General features: G+C 38.5%; 1 pseudogene; it reads right to left on the reverse strand.

Moving 5' to 3' along the window:
* Nucleotides 1-252: 252 nt before the first annotated feature.
* LOC128568483 (nudC domain-containing protein 2-like) lies at nucleotides 253-16,360 on the reverse strand (annotated as a pseudogene).
* Nucleotides 16,361-16,810: the final 450 nt, after the last annotated feature.

Below are 16,810 nucleotides of genomic sequence, written 5' to 3' on the forward strand. Positions count from 1 at the left end.
ATAAAATCTTCATGCTGAGCAAAAACAAGTCCAAAAAAAGTTACCATATATCCATACAATAACTCCCTGGGCACGTGTTTCCTATGTAAATCATGCTTGAATGCAATTTTTAGAACCATTTAAAAGATATTTTACAATTTGTTAACTGTAGGCATCCACATTTTTCTTCCACCACATGATCTGTTCCTGTGATTAAGTTGGTGGTATCTGCTAAGATCCACTGAATGCAGCAAAAAAAAAAAAAAACACTGGTTACTTCTCAAGGTTTGAGAAATCTCGTCTACCTGTAGTGTAGCTTCCTGAGATTTCTGCTCCACTGAAGTGAAACCCAGGGTTTTCTTTCTGGAATCCCTCTCATGTAAGCTTTCTCTGCATTTGGTCTTGGGCCCAAGGATCAGCTGTGTATTCAGATTCTAGGATTGAAGTCTAACAATGTGCTGCGTCTCTCTTTGTCTTTGTAAGAACAATACGAACCATTTTTCTGTCCTCCAAAGTCCATGTTCCCTCTTCAGCTAATGTAGAATCAAAAAGTTTGCCCTTGAGGATCTTGCAGCTACCCACAGCCAGCGCCACATGCCTGCTCTACAGACCCTACTGGATATCCTGGGTGCGAGTGCCTGTGGCGCCTGAACTTCAGGGAACACATTCTTCTATGTCTGGTACCACTGGCCTTACGGGGCCCTGCATGGAACCACCCCATTGCGCTCCTCAAAAGGGCCCAATATAGGACATAGTATAGCTGCTTCCCAGCAGCAGCCGCCAACCCCCCCACCTTTTTTTTTTGAGACAGAGTCTCACCTATGTCACCCCCAGTAGAGTGCTCTGGGGTCATAGCTCACAGAATCCTCTAATTCTTGGGCTCAAGTGATTCTCTTGCTTCAGTCTCCCAGTAGCCGGGACTACAGGCACACACCACAATGCCCAGATATTTTTAGAGATGGTATCTCACTTTGGCTCAGGCTGGTATCCAATTTGTGAGCAATCCACCTGTCTCAGCCTCTCCGAGTGCTGGGATCACAGACCTGAGCCACCACGCCTGGCCTATTCAAAGTATCTTTTTGCCGCAGCCTCCTAAGTGCCTGGAACTGCAGGTGCATCCTACCATGCCTGGCTTAAAGTCCTCTGACTTCATATTTTAAGTTCATTGCAATTGTACTATTCATGTTTCTTTGTGGGCATAACATTTGTTTGACTAGTTTACTTTTCTTTAGTTATAGTAGCTCCTACATTTCAAAGGAGTCTTAGTAAAAAGATATTATTTTCTAATTGATCTCTATTCTTGACATTAGAGAAGTCATAAAACAACAAAGATTTCTTTAAAATAACATATTTAAATATGCAAGTAATTAAATTATGTTATATTTAAAAATACATTTAAAAATTATGTTATACATTACAACATATATTTAATGATATTAAACATATCATTATGTGTTTTAAAATGTAAAATATCATACTTGAAATTCCTTTTTTGATATTAACTCCAAAGAAATATGAGATGCCTTATGTAGTATTTCACCAATTATAATTTGTCCTTTTATCTTATTCCTAAATTAAATATCCCTGTAAACCTCAATATTCTAGGTCCAAATGAATAGAATTAGTTTCTCCAAAGCAGTGATTAAAAAAGAGTAGAAATATTTCTGAGTGTAATTTTAATGTAGAGTTTACTTTTGAACTATGCTAATGTTTCCTGTATTTCAAAAGGAAAAAAATAAATTGAAAAGGATGGAGAAGAAAGACCTCTGAAGTGAAATGACCCTAAATATACATTAAATTTATAAAATAACCACAAAGAAGAAAAAAATAGCCAAGTAACTTTTATATATGATACTCTGACTTTATCTCCTTAGTGGAATATATTATAAAATATAAATCATAAAAATAAAATTAATTCCAAAGAAATATTAACACATTTACTGCCAAACTAGGGAAAAAAAAGTTTTCTTGCTGTCATGGTATTTTATTAGGTCAAGCACACTAACTGCCGCATGAATTGTATGGAACTCATGCTACATGATTTGAGCCTGGGGTTTCATGAAACACATATAACTCACACATCTCTTACCCCAATAAAACACTGTGGCCCCTGGGGAAAAAATTTTTTTTCTAGTGTGGCAGTCAATATGCAAGAGATAATATATGAGCTATATATGCTTCATGAGGCCCCAAGCTCAAAACTAGCATAAGTTAACTATAACTCACGTGGCTGTTAATGTATAAACACATTAAGTTTCTGGGAAGTGGTATGACCATAGGATTGCCAAATTTTATATATTATAGGATTAATCAAAGAAGCAAATAAATTGTTCTTAGAAACCAGTGTTCTCAGTGTGTAAGAGGAGAAATTAAATATGAGATGAAAAGAGGAGAGGAAGGATGCTCTCCTCGACTGTATCTGTATGGACCTATGTGTGTAGGTGGATGCGTGTAGTATGTCTATGATTGTCTGTGTCTGAGTGCTCTGTCCATCTAAAAGGCCGAGAAGCAATTTGTCCCCAGTGGCAGTGAGATCCCGAGTTCCCAGATCTTGGTTTCTAACCGAAAGGAACTAAGGCTTCTTACAGAAATTATGTATTTTATTATGCCAAAAGTAAGAAGTGCTCAAAACCTGATAGGGAAATGTTAAAAGGGAAAGGAAAGGACCTGCATCCGTCAAAATTGAACCATTTGAACATGGAAGGAACAGTGAAATAATGGATTATCAAACAAATACACACTGGAATGAAATCTTACATATGGAGTGTGTATACATATAAATACATTAATCTTATAGGCCTCTTCAAAATATTTGTATAATGCCCTTATTTGTGTACATACAGAAGAAGTATTTACTTACATTAAGTGCTTTAATAACTGTTTTCACTACTGTTATAACTGGTGTTTCCCAGGGTTGGGTATCGAAGCCAAGTATGTGTATAAATTCTAAACTGAATATTATTTGGTGTATGTAAGATTTGGGGAATGTAATTAGCTTGGTCGTTTTTGTGATCTATTTTTAAAGAGTTTATGATTAGGAATAGAATTTTAGAATTAGGAAGGCTTTCCAGGAATATTTGGCTTAAGGGTCATTCGCCCCACAAATATTCTTCAGACTTTAACACGTCAGGCCAGTGAAAGGATTAGAGTGGACCCGGCTGCTGTTCGTATAATACACAGCTGTAGGTGGCGCCATTCACATATTGTTCATGGCAATGACGCCATCCCTGGTTTTCAAAGCACAAAGTGCAGCACATTTGTTTGCAACACCCTACCTAGTTCCTGGCTATAAAAAATGTTCCAGACCTATGAAATTTCTCCTTATAAGGAAGAAAACACAGACCCGAATTGGCACATACACTACAGTGACAAAAGCACCATGACAGGTTGCTATGGGAATGCATAAAGAGAGTGACCCACCTCAGAACTGGGGGATGAGGGGAGATTTCCTGAGAAAATAAGTGATATCTCTGCTGAAATCTGAATGAAAAAGATAGACTGGTGAAAGGAAGGAGAGGAAAAGAGAGAAGGGAGAATGTGCAAGCGGGGTTCGTTGCAAGCTCTTGAAGGTAAAGAGAGAAGTTGATGCTCAGGCAAGGGAAATGGTCCTGTTGAAAGAACAAAAATGTGCTAAGGAAAGCTCCGGGTCACGAGAAGTTAAGTGGCTTGCCCAGTGCCGCCTACTTGATCTTCTCTTCTGATTCATTAATGAACATGTTCAACTGCAACAGTTTTATTCATCACACGTACAGTTATTTACTCTGGGAAATGTTCTGTCAATACCTCAGTGTACTCTGAGATTAAATCCTCCCCCGGAGCTAGAGCTGTCAGATCTCAGAGGGCAGCAACTCTTCCTGCGCACCTTTGCCCACCGCCCACAGCCTTTGTCGCCTTGCACACAGCTCATCTTCAGAGCTGTTTTGGTTTTTGAGTTGTTGAGCTCTCCATCAATGTAAACAAGTGGAGTATAAATAACTATTACAGGAAGACGTTTGATCTGGAGATGAGGGTATATTTATATTTAAAAGCCAAATGCAAAAACTTGCAAAAAAGCTAAGAGCAAAATTATACCAGCTTCTTTGATTGTGTCTTTATGTTACTATTATTTGCTTCTGGTATTCTTCCTGTTAGAAGTCAATACAAGTCGTTTCTAAGTCAAACAAAATTGAATTCATAAAAAGACCTAAATCTTAAGGGAGTGTTTAAAAAATGGAGGTATGCTTTGCTTCTATTTGGAGCATTCTTATGCAGTACCGTATTCATATAATCAAATGATGTAATTTTATTTTGAAAAATCAAATGTATTTCACATTACTTTTGCTGCCAACATACTAGGCTGATTTGTTGCTAATGGATTATCATATTTGCTTTCTTTTTTTATTAGGTTCATGAACATTTCAGGAATTAAAGTTAGTCCTGAGGGAAGTTCATGAATGTCTAATGCTGGACTGTGGTAAGTCCTCAGTCTTTAGCCACTTTTGCTTGGCAGTATATACTTACTTTCTTTGTTGGGGTCAGTTCAAAGTAGAATTTGTAATTTTCATCTATAATCCCTCTTGTTACAGGATAATATAAATATTACGGATATTTCAGGGTAATATAGATAATACAGATATTTCAGAATATCTATAAATCTATAATATCTGATATTACAGATATTACAGTTATAGTAGCTGTAATCAGATATTACAGTTATTTTGAGATATTACAGTTATTCTAAGATATTACAGATATTAGTAACTATAATATCTGTAATATTATAGATATTACAGTTATTCTAAGATATTACAGATATTAATAACTATAATATCTGTAATATAGTTATATATAATATCTGTAATATTACAGATATTACAGTTATTCTGAGATATTTCATAGTATTTCCATCAAATGTATGATCATTTATCCAATGCTTTCTAAATTATTGTGATTATAGTATAGTTATTCATCTTAGGTTTTTCTTCTGAACTAGCTATGTTGCTGAAATATATTATTTGTTCTAATCTTTTTATCTCATGTTTAACTGTGAAAATTTTCTAACATTTTGAAAAGTTGAAAGCATTTGACAGTGAACATTCCTGTACGTAATATCTGGTTTCTCTCATTAACCGTTTACGTATTAATCTTTTAAAGGTGATGTTCTTTAATTAATCCTCTTGCCATATAATATCCCATTGCTTGAATTTTGCAATTTACCCGTGCTACAGTCATGCGTGTTTGGGGTGGTTTACAACTTTTGTCTATTCTTAAGAGGGTTGTACTAAAGATTCTTGTACAAGTTTTTTCTTGCACATTTACACTCATTTCTGTAGTGTACATATCCAGGAGTGGAGTTGCTGGCTCACAGGACCATGCACACTCAGCCTTACTGTATACGGCCACAGGGTTTCCTGTTTGGTTTTATTAATTTCAAGGTGGTTGTATAATTTAAAATTACAATACAACAATAGCATGTGAGGGTACAGCTGCTCCACATCCACTAATACTTATATGATTTTTTGCTTTATTTTAGTCTCTTTTGGCAGGTGCATATCATATTGTATTGCTGCTGTAATTTGGATTTCCCTGGTGACTACTGACATGGAGGATTTTTCCATTTTTTAATCAAACCTTTGGGTGTCTTTTTTCTGTGAAAGGCCTGTTCTATAATTTTACTCATTTTAAAAATTAGGTTGTCTGCTTTTTCTCATTGATTTGCATAAAATCTTTATATATTCCATGAGTCTTCTCATGTATATGTATTAAAAACCTCTTTCACTCACTAGTTTATCTTCTCACCACTTTAATAACTTTTTACGAACAGAAGTTTCACATTTAATTCAGTTTATCAACCGTTTTGTTTTTGCTTTATTCTTTTTCTGTCTTCTTTAAGAAATCTTTGGCAATTGCAAAGCCATGAAGATATTCTCCTCTGTAATCTTTTACAAGCTTTATAGTTTTACCTTTCTCATTTAAGTCTTAATCCATCTGGAACTTATTTTTATGCATGAAGTCTAAGGGTCATGGTTATTTCCCCCCCTCCCATATGATTATCCAAAAATTCAGCACAGTTTACTGAGGAAACTACTATTTCTGATTGCACTGTAGGTATCTTTGTTATAAAGGAAGTGACCATACATGGGTGAGTTTGCTTCAGAACTCTCAACTTTGTTCCAATATTCTGCTTGTCTCCTTTTGTGCCAGGACAGGTGTGCTTTTGCTATTATATCTTTGTAATAAACTTGATATCTGACAGCGTGAATTTTCTTTATTCTTTGAAATTGCCTTCCCTAGTTTTCATTCTTTGCGTTATTTGCATTTTAGAATGAGCCTGTCAATTTCCACCAAAATAAAATTGCTAGAATTTTTATTTGGATTGCATTGAATCCACGTATCAATTTGGTGTTAGTCTTTACAACAGTGGTTTTCAACCTTCTTAAGGCCGTGACCCTTTAATACAGTTCCTTATGTTGTGGTGACCCCCAACCATAAAATTATTTTTGTTGCTACTTCATAACTGTAATTTTGCTACTGTTATGAATCATAATGTAAACATCTGATATTAGGCGACCCCTGTGAAAGGGTCATTTGACACCTAAAAGGGTCGCGACCCACAGTTTGAGAACCGGTGCTTTACAACATTGAGTCTTCTAATTTTTGAAGGACTCTATTTATTTTCCCATTTCTTTAATATTCCTTAATTTCTCTTGGTGGTATTTTGCAGCATTTTTGGGTTATATTTCTTTTATTAAGCTTATTACAAGATTTTTAATGGTATTTAAAAGTATTAGAAATGGTATTATTTTGACATTTTAATTTAACTATATAGAATGTCTAATGGACTAGCTAAAAATTAATGTGTATCTTATTATGTTCTCTAAAAATAATGATACTGCCCTCATGTCCTATCTTTATAAGCTTTTATTTTTCTAGACTCTCCAGGACAGTGTCGGATAGAACTGGTTTTAGCAAACTTTCATATTTAATGACAGGGAAAATCTCAAAGGGAAAGGTTTCTAAATTTCACCAGAAAAGTTAGGCTTTCAAATTTTTTATCTATGCTTTATTAGATTTTTTGATTTCTAGTTTGCTAAAAATGTGTTTCCTCATCATATAATGGAAGAAATTGTTAATTTTGTCTAAACTGTCAAATTTATTGCTATGAAATTATTCACTGTGTCTCTTGTCTTTTTTTAATTGAGGCAAAATTTATGCACAGTGAATTGCACAAACCTTAACTTTATAATTTGGTAAGTTTTGCCCACATATTCAACAACACTATCAAGATTTAAAATACTTTCATCACTAAAAATTTCTTTTATGCTCTCTTCAAATTAATTTCTATCATGCCTTTGACTTCTTTCACAGATTAGTTTTTCTTTATCTTGAAAACGAAAAGGAATAATAAAATGGTATTTATTGGGAATGAGAATTCTGACTTCCTTATCTCAACATAACATCTCCAAGACTCAGGCATGGTGTTGCATCTATCAGTAATTTGTTCTTTTTATTATTATTGAGTAATATGCCATTAAATGAATGGGCCAAAATTTGTTTATCAATTCTATCAATTGACAGTGGGGTTGGTTTCAGTTTGGGGCTTTTATGGTTAAAGTTCAATAGGGAATCATTTAGAAGTTATTTTGTGGACATATGTGTTCATTTTTCTTGGGAAAATTAGAATGGAACTATTGGATTGCAAGATAAATGTTTAAAGTTACAAGAATTTAACAAAACATTTTCTAGAGTGGTTTATTTACATCCTTATTAGTAGTATGTGAGAGTTGTAGTTGCTTTGTAGTCTCACCAACATTTGATTTTGTGCCAAGCTAATCCTGGCAGAGATTCCTTTAGTGCTTAAGGTGTCACCTAGGGTTGGGGTCTCATCTGCTACTTGAGTGGGGAAGGATCTGCTTCCAAGCTTGTGGTTGTTGTCAGGATTTGATACCCTGGGGGTTGCTGGACAGAGGCCTCTGCTCATTGCTGGCAATTGGCTAAAGATGCTGTGAAGTCTTTGCCATGTAGCCTTCTCCATAGGGCAGCTTACTGCATCTAAGCCAGAGTCAGTGGTTAAGGTCAGCTAATGGGAGAGAAGTTAGTTTTATATAATGTCATCAGGGAAGTTACTTCTCATCAACTTTGCCTTATTCTCTGGGTTCAAAGCAAGCCACATATCCTGCCAACATGCCAAGATAGGAGATCGCACAAGGGCATGGATATCAGGAGGTTGGCATAAGTAGGGCCAGCTTAGAGTTTGTTGGTCCTCCACAACTACCCTGTTTCCCCGAAAATAAGACAGTGTCTTATATTAAGGTTTGCTCCCAAAGATGTGCTAGGTCTTATTTTCAGGGGACGTCTTATCTTTCCTGTAAGTAGGTCTTATTTTCGGAGGATGTCTTATTTTCGGGGAAACAGGGTAGTTCAGACGTTTAGATCTTTTCTCCAGGGATGCACACTTTTTTTCTGGTTGACTTAGTCATACTATTGTACAGAGTAGTAACATAACTAAATGTGACCAATTGAATATAATGGGGTGGGACAAGTTGGAAGAACTTGGGGTTCGTAATTAAGACTTGTACATTCATGTGGAACAGAGACCCTCCAGAAGAAGGGTTTGAATGATGGACAACCCGCTGATAATAGTCCAGTTATTAGTCCAAGAAGGAGTTCAAAACTGTGCCTCCTTAATGCCCCGAAAGTGAGAGGGCCCTGGGGTAGAGGTCCTGGCCAATGTGGAGGATGTTCACCATCTTCCGGTTTGTCACCTGGTGGCATGTCCCTGTCAAGGCGTGGGGCCCTCTGATAGTGCTCTAATTCCTGGGAGGGACTGGCAAGAGCACGGCTGATGTTATGGTGTGCATATGTCCCCTTCAGATCTCAGGTGTTGCCGTTGTGACAGTATTAAGAGGTAGGGCCTTTGAAAAGCAGCTTCAGGCAACATTCATCTCTTGCCCCCTGCCTTTTGCCACAGGTGAACACAACATTTCTCCCTTCCCAAGGATGCACCCTCACCAGACAACGGAACCTACTGGAACCTTGATCTTGGACTTTTCAGCATCAAGAACTGTGACAAATTTTGGTTTTTTATAAATTTTATAGTCTCAGATATTTTGTGCTAACAGCACAAAACAGACCAAGTCAGATAAGGAGTCAATGCCATAAAGAATAACAAAGACATGGATCTGAGAAAGAGCTGTCATATGTGAATTATCAGGACGAGGGCAAAAGTTTCAGGAGAGGGCTTGGAAAACAAAACACAGCTATTACAACTAAGGTATAAGGTCAAGACCGTCTCAGGTGAATCCCACAGCACTTAGTATTCTTAACTCCATAAATTTCTCTTGCCTTCAGACCGAATTGACTCTAGGGAATGGAATTAAATCTGCGGCTATGAGGAGAGAAAGCCCTAGAAACAGAAAATCTTGCAGGATCTGTTATCAGGGGACTCCTCTGAGGCCTCGGGAGCTGGCAACATAAGCAGCCCTACTCTCAGCTTCCTTTTTTCCCTCTCTTTGACATACCATCTCCAGGGCCTCAATATTCCAGCTCTCAAGGACATTTCTATTTTAAGCTTCTTTCTAATAGTGGAATAAAAAGGAATAAGAAGGACTTATGTCTTAGTCCTGGAATTTTAAAAATCCTGGAACAGACGGAAGAGTTACTTAGGGTAGTGGCATCCTATATCTATGTCAAACTGAAATCAGATCTATAGGTAGCTACTTATCCTTTGATAACAGGCCATCTGCTCATTCATTTATTGAATGACTATTTGATGAGGAGCTACTGGTGCTATTAACTTACTATGTTGGAATAAAATTTAAATTTAAAAGTGCACATTTTTTTGGCCCTCAAGATCCTTTAATCCAGTGAGATATCAGATTTATTAGTGATTTATATATATGGTATGGTAAAGTTACAACTCCAATGAGAGTATGGAAAAGGGGCTGCCTAGTATCCCGTCACAGTCATTGTAGAGGAATGGACTTAGCCAAGAGGACCCTTTTATACCGGGTTAAAGATTTATTTCTGTTTTTTTAAAAAACTTTATCAGGATGGATGGGGCATATTTCAGACTTAAAAGATCACTTTGGCTGCCCAGGAAAGAGTGGTTTGAAGAAGGGTAGGAATGAATTCAGGAAGATTGGTAGGATGAGTATTGCAGTAAAGGATAATGTTGTCTGGACTAGGGTGGTGCTACTAGAAATACAGGAAATAAATCAGATTTTAAAGTTACTTTAGGAGGTAAAAATCAGACCTTAAAGAGATGGTGCTAGTACAACTGAATGGAAAGTAGTTCTAGTCATCGAGACAGATAATACTGGAATTATTTGGGGGGAATTCAGGAGCAGCTGATGGGTTTAGATTTGGATCTGTGGATTTTGAAAGGTGTTTGAAGTGTTTAAAAGAGAATGTCAGGTGGGCAGTTGCTAGGTGGTTCCAGAACTCAGAGTAAAGGTTGGGGCTATAGGTAATTCTGGGAACAGTTGGCAATTCCTAGGCATGTATGACATTACCAAGTGAAGGATATGAAACGAGAAGTAAAGGGAAATAACAGAGATCAGAATTCCATCTATACCTTTAAAAGGCTCCTATCACATAAGCTTTGGCAAAAACACATTGATCCAGTTTGATCCTTTTCACCAATTATTTCTGTTGGCTTTGGGCCTGAAAGATTTTTCTGGGGATATTCTGGTTAAGTACATAAATAAAATAAAGCCATTAATCTCAAAGGTTTGTAAATTTAAAGAACATCTTTTATATTACAAACCTAATTAAAAGCTGAAAATGCAAATAAGTATGTAGGCAGAGAAACAGGAAATGTTTTATTTTCCAGGTGGAATTAAAATAATTCTAGAGAATATGAATGATACCAGTTATGCACATGGGAGCAAGGACATATTACTTTAAAATGTATTATGTCTGCACTTGGTAATGGAATCTCTTCCTGTCTTCTTAGTTCACAGAAAATGATTCCTTCTATTGGATAATTTTTTATATCTGGAAATTTGAAAAGTAGAAGTTAATTTAATCAAATAGCCAGCGTCTGAATGGTTTTATGTTTTGACTTGGAGTCCTGAGACAGCAATGCATTTACTAAGGATGGACGATGAATCACACAGGATCCTTGTGAAACCATTAAGACCAGCCTCCTGGGTGGTGCCTGTGGCTCAAAAGAGTAGGGCACCAGCCCCATATGCCGGACGTGGCGGGTTCAAACCTAGCCCTGTCCAAAAACTGCAAACCTCCCAGCCTCCTTAGAGGGTTTTTAAAATTTGAAAAAACATTTTGTTTCTCTGCGTTAAAGACCTCTACACAGACTACCCTTATTTGGGAGATTTTCAACGTCTAATCAGTCTGGGGTTCTTTCTCGTGCCTAGTCAAAGTATCTCTTGCTACACTCCGGAGCCCTGGGAGCTGCCTAGAATCTTTCGTGCACTGATTTTTTCATATGAGTGAAGACGTAAAGACATTTTCATATGACGTAAAGACGTCAGATCTCAGCCTCCTCATCCAAGTTAAAATCACCAAGTAAAGGAGTGGTGTGAAATTATATAGTTAATGTAGAGAAGAGAAAGTCAAGGGTAGCGTAGGGGAGGAGAAACACCTTTTTCTTCTACCCTCTTAATTTCCTTGGCTGAGGCTCTGAAGGTCAGACTGAGAAAAGACTAATGAACGGGAGAAAAGGCATATGCATTTTATTTGATGTTAGTTTTTTTTTGTGACACCTTCTTAGAAAAGAAGACTCAAAGACATGCATAGACCTCAGCATTTATATATAATTCTTTCTTTTTCTTTTCTTTTCTGTTTTTTTTTTTTTTTTTTTTTGTAGAGACAGAGTCTCACTTTATGGCCCTTGATAGAGTGCGGTGACGTCACAGCTCACAGCAACCTCCAACTCCTGGGCTTAGGTGATTCTCTTGCCTCAGCTTCCCGAGCAGCTGGGACTACAGGTGCCCGCCACAACACCCGGCTATTTTTTTGTTGCAGTTTGGCCGGGGCTGGGTGTGAACCTGCCACCCTCGGTATATGGGGCTGGTGCCCTGCTCACTGAGCCACAGGCACCGCCCTTATATACAATTCTTTTTTTTTTTGCAGTTTTGGCTGGGGCTGGGTTTGAACCCGCCACCTCTGGCATATGGGGCTAGTGCCTTACTCCGTTGAGCCACAGGTACTGCCTACAATTCTTAACAAAGAGTGTTCAATTATGGAAATATAAGATGAGCTTCTGTGGGGTGGTAAATTGTGGGAATGTAGATAAATCGGGGAGACTGATGCGGATGTGGGTTATTTCAGCAGGGTTTGTCTGTGCAGGTGGTCTCAGGGCCAACTTTCTGTCCTCTTCATGGCCACACGCATGCCTGGAAGAGGAGATCTAAAGCAGGCCCCGTTTCTCAGGAGTCTCTGCTTCCACTCAGATAAAGGAAGTTCAGGGAAGGCTTCTTTTTTCTATCTGTTTAATCTTGAGTCCTTTAACTCAAAATAATCCTTACCCTAAATGACATACTTTGGGGTGGCATGGTTTGATCCCTGTCAGTACTAGACACAACTAGTGAGTGGCAACCCACAGGACACACAACTGCAGCCAACTATCTCTTTTCTCCCAAGCCCTTTTTGCAAACTTTTCATGTATATTTTTATATGTATGGTTTTTCTATTAAGTAATTATTTAGATTAGAAGTAGCTATGTAGAAGGATGGTTCTGTGTGTGAAAGGTAAATTCATGTGGACTGTTCCTCTGTATCCTCAACTGCTTTGATGAAATCCATTTGCTCATTAAACAAATGCTCACTTGTGCCGGGCACTGTTCAAGGTTCTAGGGTACAACTGAGAAAATGGAATAAACAGCCACCATCTGACCCCTCTCACGGACCACAACTAAAATGGAATGACTATATAGGTTATCCTGGAAATTGGAAACTGGGTTCTTTCTTGCTAATCTACTTGTCTTCAGTCAGCACCCCAGTGTTGGCATTTTTATAATCAGTCATTCAACCAATATTTGCTAAGTGTCCACTCCTGCCAAGCATTAGGCTTTCATGGAGCTTATAATTTATAGGAAGAGGAAATCGAAACAGACCATTACCTGATGGCCTAAGGCAATCAAAAGACTTTAGGAGGTAATGCAGGGTTTATAGCGTGGCTCAGACCATCAATTCAGTTCTAAGATTTCTGACAAGGTGTCTGCTGAGTGATATCACATAGTGTGTATCTTCCTTTCCCTTCACGGTGTTAGTTGGTGGAATCTACATAATGTAAAAATAATCCCGCATCTGCTCGCGTCTATCTACTAATAGAATCTCTGTGGTAACATTGTATGGAGAAGTTCTAATTCTCCGTTCTGTGAATCTCTTTGCTCCGAATCAATTTAGTAGGCTATCAGCTTTTGCTAAAGTCGCTAAACGAATGATTATTCCAAATGGTTAAGTTTATTAAAAATATGCTTCCGAGCAGCAAAATGTGGACAATAATTATGTTTCAGGAAAATTCCAACTTGTCTATGCAATTTTTTTCCCTTGCTCACTTACCTTTGAAGCGTTGTATTAAATACCAACCATTTGTATAGTAAAAGGAAAATGCTTCACTATTGTTTTGGCCACGGCTAGCATCATGCACGTTATAAAGACATCAAATTAACATTCTCTGCTGTGCATTAACTGCTAGAAACCTTGCAGAAAGGCGTCTGATTATTTCAAGCTGGTTGATCTAACAGGGAGAGGCTGAGGCACCAAATATAATTTAAAGATTTTACCTGAGCCAAAGTGAGGACAGCAGCCTGGAAGATTCAGACCCAAGAAGGTAACACCGGATACAACTTGACATCTGTTCCACCTTTGTTACAAGCCGATTTGTAAAGGCTAAAAAGGGGGACAGGGAATGGGCTGATATAAAGTTGTTTGTCAGGAATTCTCATTGGTTTGCAGACATAACATTGATTCGTGATTGGCTACACATTGTTAAGCTAGAGGGTATAGGTTATGGTGTCTGGAGTAGCATTATTAGGTTAATTTATAGGGACTTAGAGTTTCAGGAGATGACTACATAGCTCAAAGAAGGGACTGGGATGAGATTGCTGTCCCCTTCTCATGTCTTGGTAGGCCTGATAATTTCAAAGGACTCACCTTCCTCAGAAGAGTTCTGATGATTCAGTGTTGTGAAAATCCTCCCTAATAACCTGAATAACTTTCATCACCCCTCATAGGAAAAGATGACGCCAGTGCTGACAGTGATATGTCAATGTCAGAGTCTCTTTCTAGCAGCTGTTGGTGCTAGACTTACAAAGTTTCACAACCTTGTTTGAATCCTGGTAAACTCTCTTCAAATGAAATGACTACTTTGGGTGATTTGGGACAAATGAAATTACTACTCTGGGTGATTTGGGAAAGGTTGGCTCACCCAGGGGAAAACAGTTGTAATTAGGGAAGAAGATTGTAGGAGACAACCTTTAGGGAATCCTCCAGCTAAAGAGTCTGCCCTTTGCTTTGGTATTTGATCCCAATTTATGAGGAATGAGCCACCCTGGTTTCTACTAATATAAGCCTTGTACTGTTGGCAATAACTTCTTGGATCCTTGTTAGGTACTTATGCTAGCCAGAATTTCTTTCTTAGGCTTTTGGAATTGGGATGCATGGACAACTGGCAGGCATTTAAATGAGAACCTTTAGGCGCTGTAAATAAAAACTGCCACGGGAATAAAGGAGTGGAGAATTCAGGTCTCTGTACTGAGAGGACGGGAGCAGATAGAGCTTCGAGAACAGAAGAGGTAAGAGATGGCGAGTCTGAGGGGTTCTTGTTCCTTGTAGATGAAGTGGCTGTGGAATGTAGAAGCCAAGTCACAAAGAGAGAGAGTGAGAGAGGGGGATCCCTACCGCAAAACCAGGGAGTCATTGCCACAGGAGGAGAGAGCAAATCTCAGGAAAGCAGAACAATGAAGAGCCTCTGCAGTCAAAGAGGCAAAGGGAGAACTTTTCAATAACCGGAAAACTTTCTGATTATCTGATGAAAGTTACATCAGATATCATAGAATTTTGATTTTTGAAAAAGGTTGTAAAGAATAAAGTGCATTACTGTTTTCTTTATCTCCATTGGTATTGATTTTGTGATTATTTGGCCAGGATTAGGTTGATATTCACTTCATATAGTGTATGAAGAAAGGGTTCTTTCTAATTAACTGAGGAATTGTGTCATAAGAGGGTTGCTGTTTACCCACTTAAGCAAATGCTTCAGGAGACAGCTTAGCAATATCCATTACTTCATGCAAACATTGCTAATGATTACAAATGGGTTTTGGCTGCTTCCTTTCCAAGTTAAAACCATGTTTAGTAATTCAAACCAATAGGTGGCATTGCCTGTAGGTATTTGGATTTGGTAAATTTCTACTTGACCTTCATCCTTTTTTTTTTTTTAATTTTGGGGATTCATTGAGGGTACAAAGAAACAGGTTATACTGATTGCATTTGTTAGGTAAAGTCCCTCTTACAGTTGTGTCTGTAGCAAGGTGTAGGAGACTTTGGCTTTGAACAACTGTCCAATAATTTATTCGTGCTGTTTAAGGAATAATTCTTGGATTTTTAGAGATGAGGACATGTTCTCATCTTTTGCTTCCCTGGACAATTACCCATTTTGATTCGTCATTAAATGACCATCTGCTTTCTTGAGTATGAAAAGTCATGTAGGTAGGGGGCCAGACTCTTGCCTGATAATGGTCTTTTATTGCCTTCTTTGCTTGTAAGAAAGCTAGGAGAACTCCATGACCTTCACAGTGGTAGACATTTGGCCACAGGAACAATGGGAGTAGAAAGCATCATGTGGGAATTTGACTTCTGGCCTAATTTTTATAGGAGAGGTCAGGACATGACTAAGCATATTGCCAGGGCTTACTTATAAGTAGGTAGATACCTGCACAGCCATCACCTTGGACCGACACTGGGAGTGACTATTCTGAGAACCTCAGTAACTATTTTCACCCAGGCTTAAGAATGGCAGCCTGTATCTGTTCTGTCCTCCTGTCTGACCTCTGATACTGGGTAATGCTCTGAATGCCTCAGCTTTCCTTTTCTTAGGAAGCATCATGGGTAACATGGCTTAGTCCCTGACAGGGGTCCTGCCTGAGAAGCCAGCACCAGGGCCTGGGGCACTATTTCTTCAGCAATGATAAAATGTGCTTGAGGACAACTATCTGGCTGTGACATGACTGAAGTAAGTGAAGTCCTTGAGCCAGAGAAGAGGGAGACAAGAGGCCTGGAGGAAAATAAACCTGACGTGTTTTGAAAAGAGCAGGAGCATTGGAGGGAAAGCCTGCAGGTGCAGGAAGCACAGGAACAAGTATAGAAGAGGGAATGGAAATAATATTACTATTCCTCGAGCCCTCATGCCGTGCAAGGGGCTGTGACACATGCTCCATACGCCATGTCTCATTTACTCCCCACAGGCAGGTACTGCTGCCATTCCCATTTCAGTGTAGAAGAAAGAAGCTCGGGCTTTGCCCAAAGTCACAAAATTCATAAGCAGCAAAGGCTGGAGCACATAAAACAGAGGGACGGCAAAGAGGAGGAGAGGCTGGCCATAGCTGAGAGTTTGTGTACGTGCAGGCACACACACGTATGCACAGGTGGTCTGACAATTAAGTGCGTGAACTCATTCCAGAAAAAGTGCTACACTACCGTTACTATGAAATACTCCCCTTGGGAAGCTGTGCACTGATGCCAGCACCTGCCCACCCTTCAAAGAAGTTCAGAATTCTTTTTCTGGAATGCCCATCAGAACTGCTGTAGTATTACCCTTGATGTCCTGAAGGTCATCAAACTGTCTTTGGACATATTTTGGGGAAAGAAAAAAGTTGCTAGGGGCCAGA

Source organism: Nycticebus coucang, chromosome 17 (assembly GCF_027406575.1).
Source record: "Nycticebus coucang isolate mNycCou1 chromosome 17, mNycCou1.pri, whole genome shotgun sequence".
Taxonomy (NCBI): domain Eukaryota; kingdom Metazoa; phylum Chordata; class Mammalia; order Primates; family Lorisidae; genus Nycticebus; species Nycticebus coucang.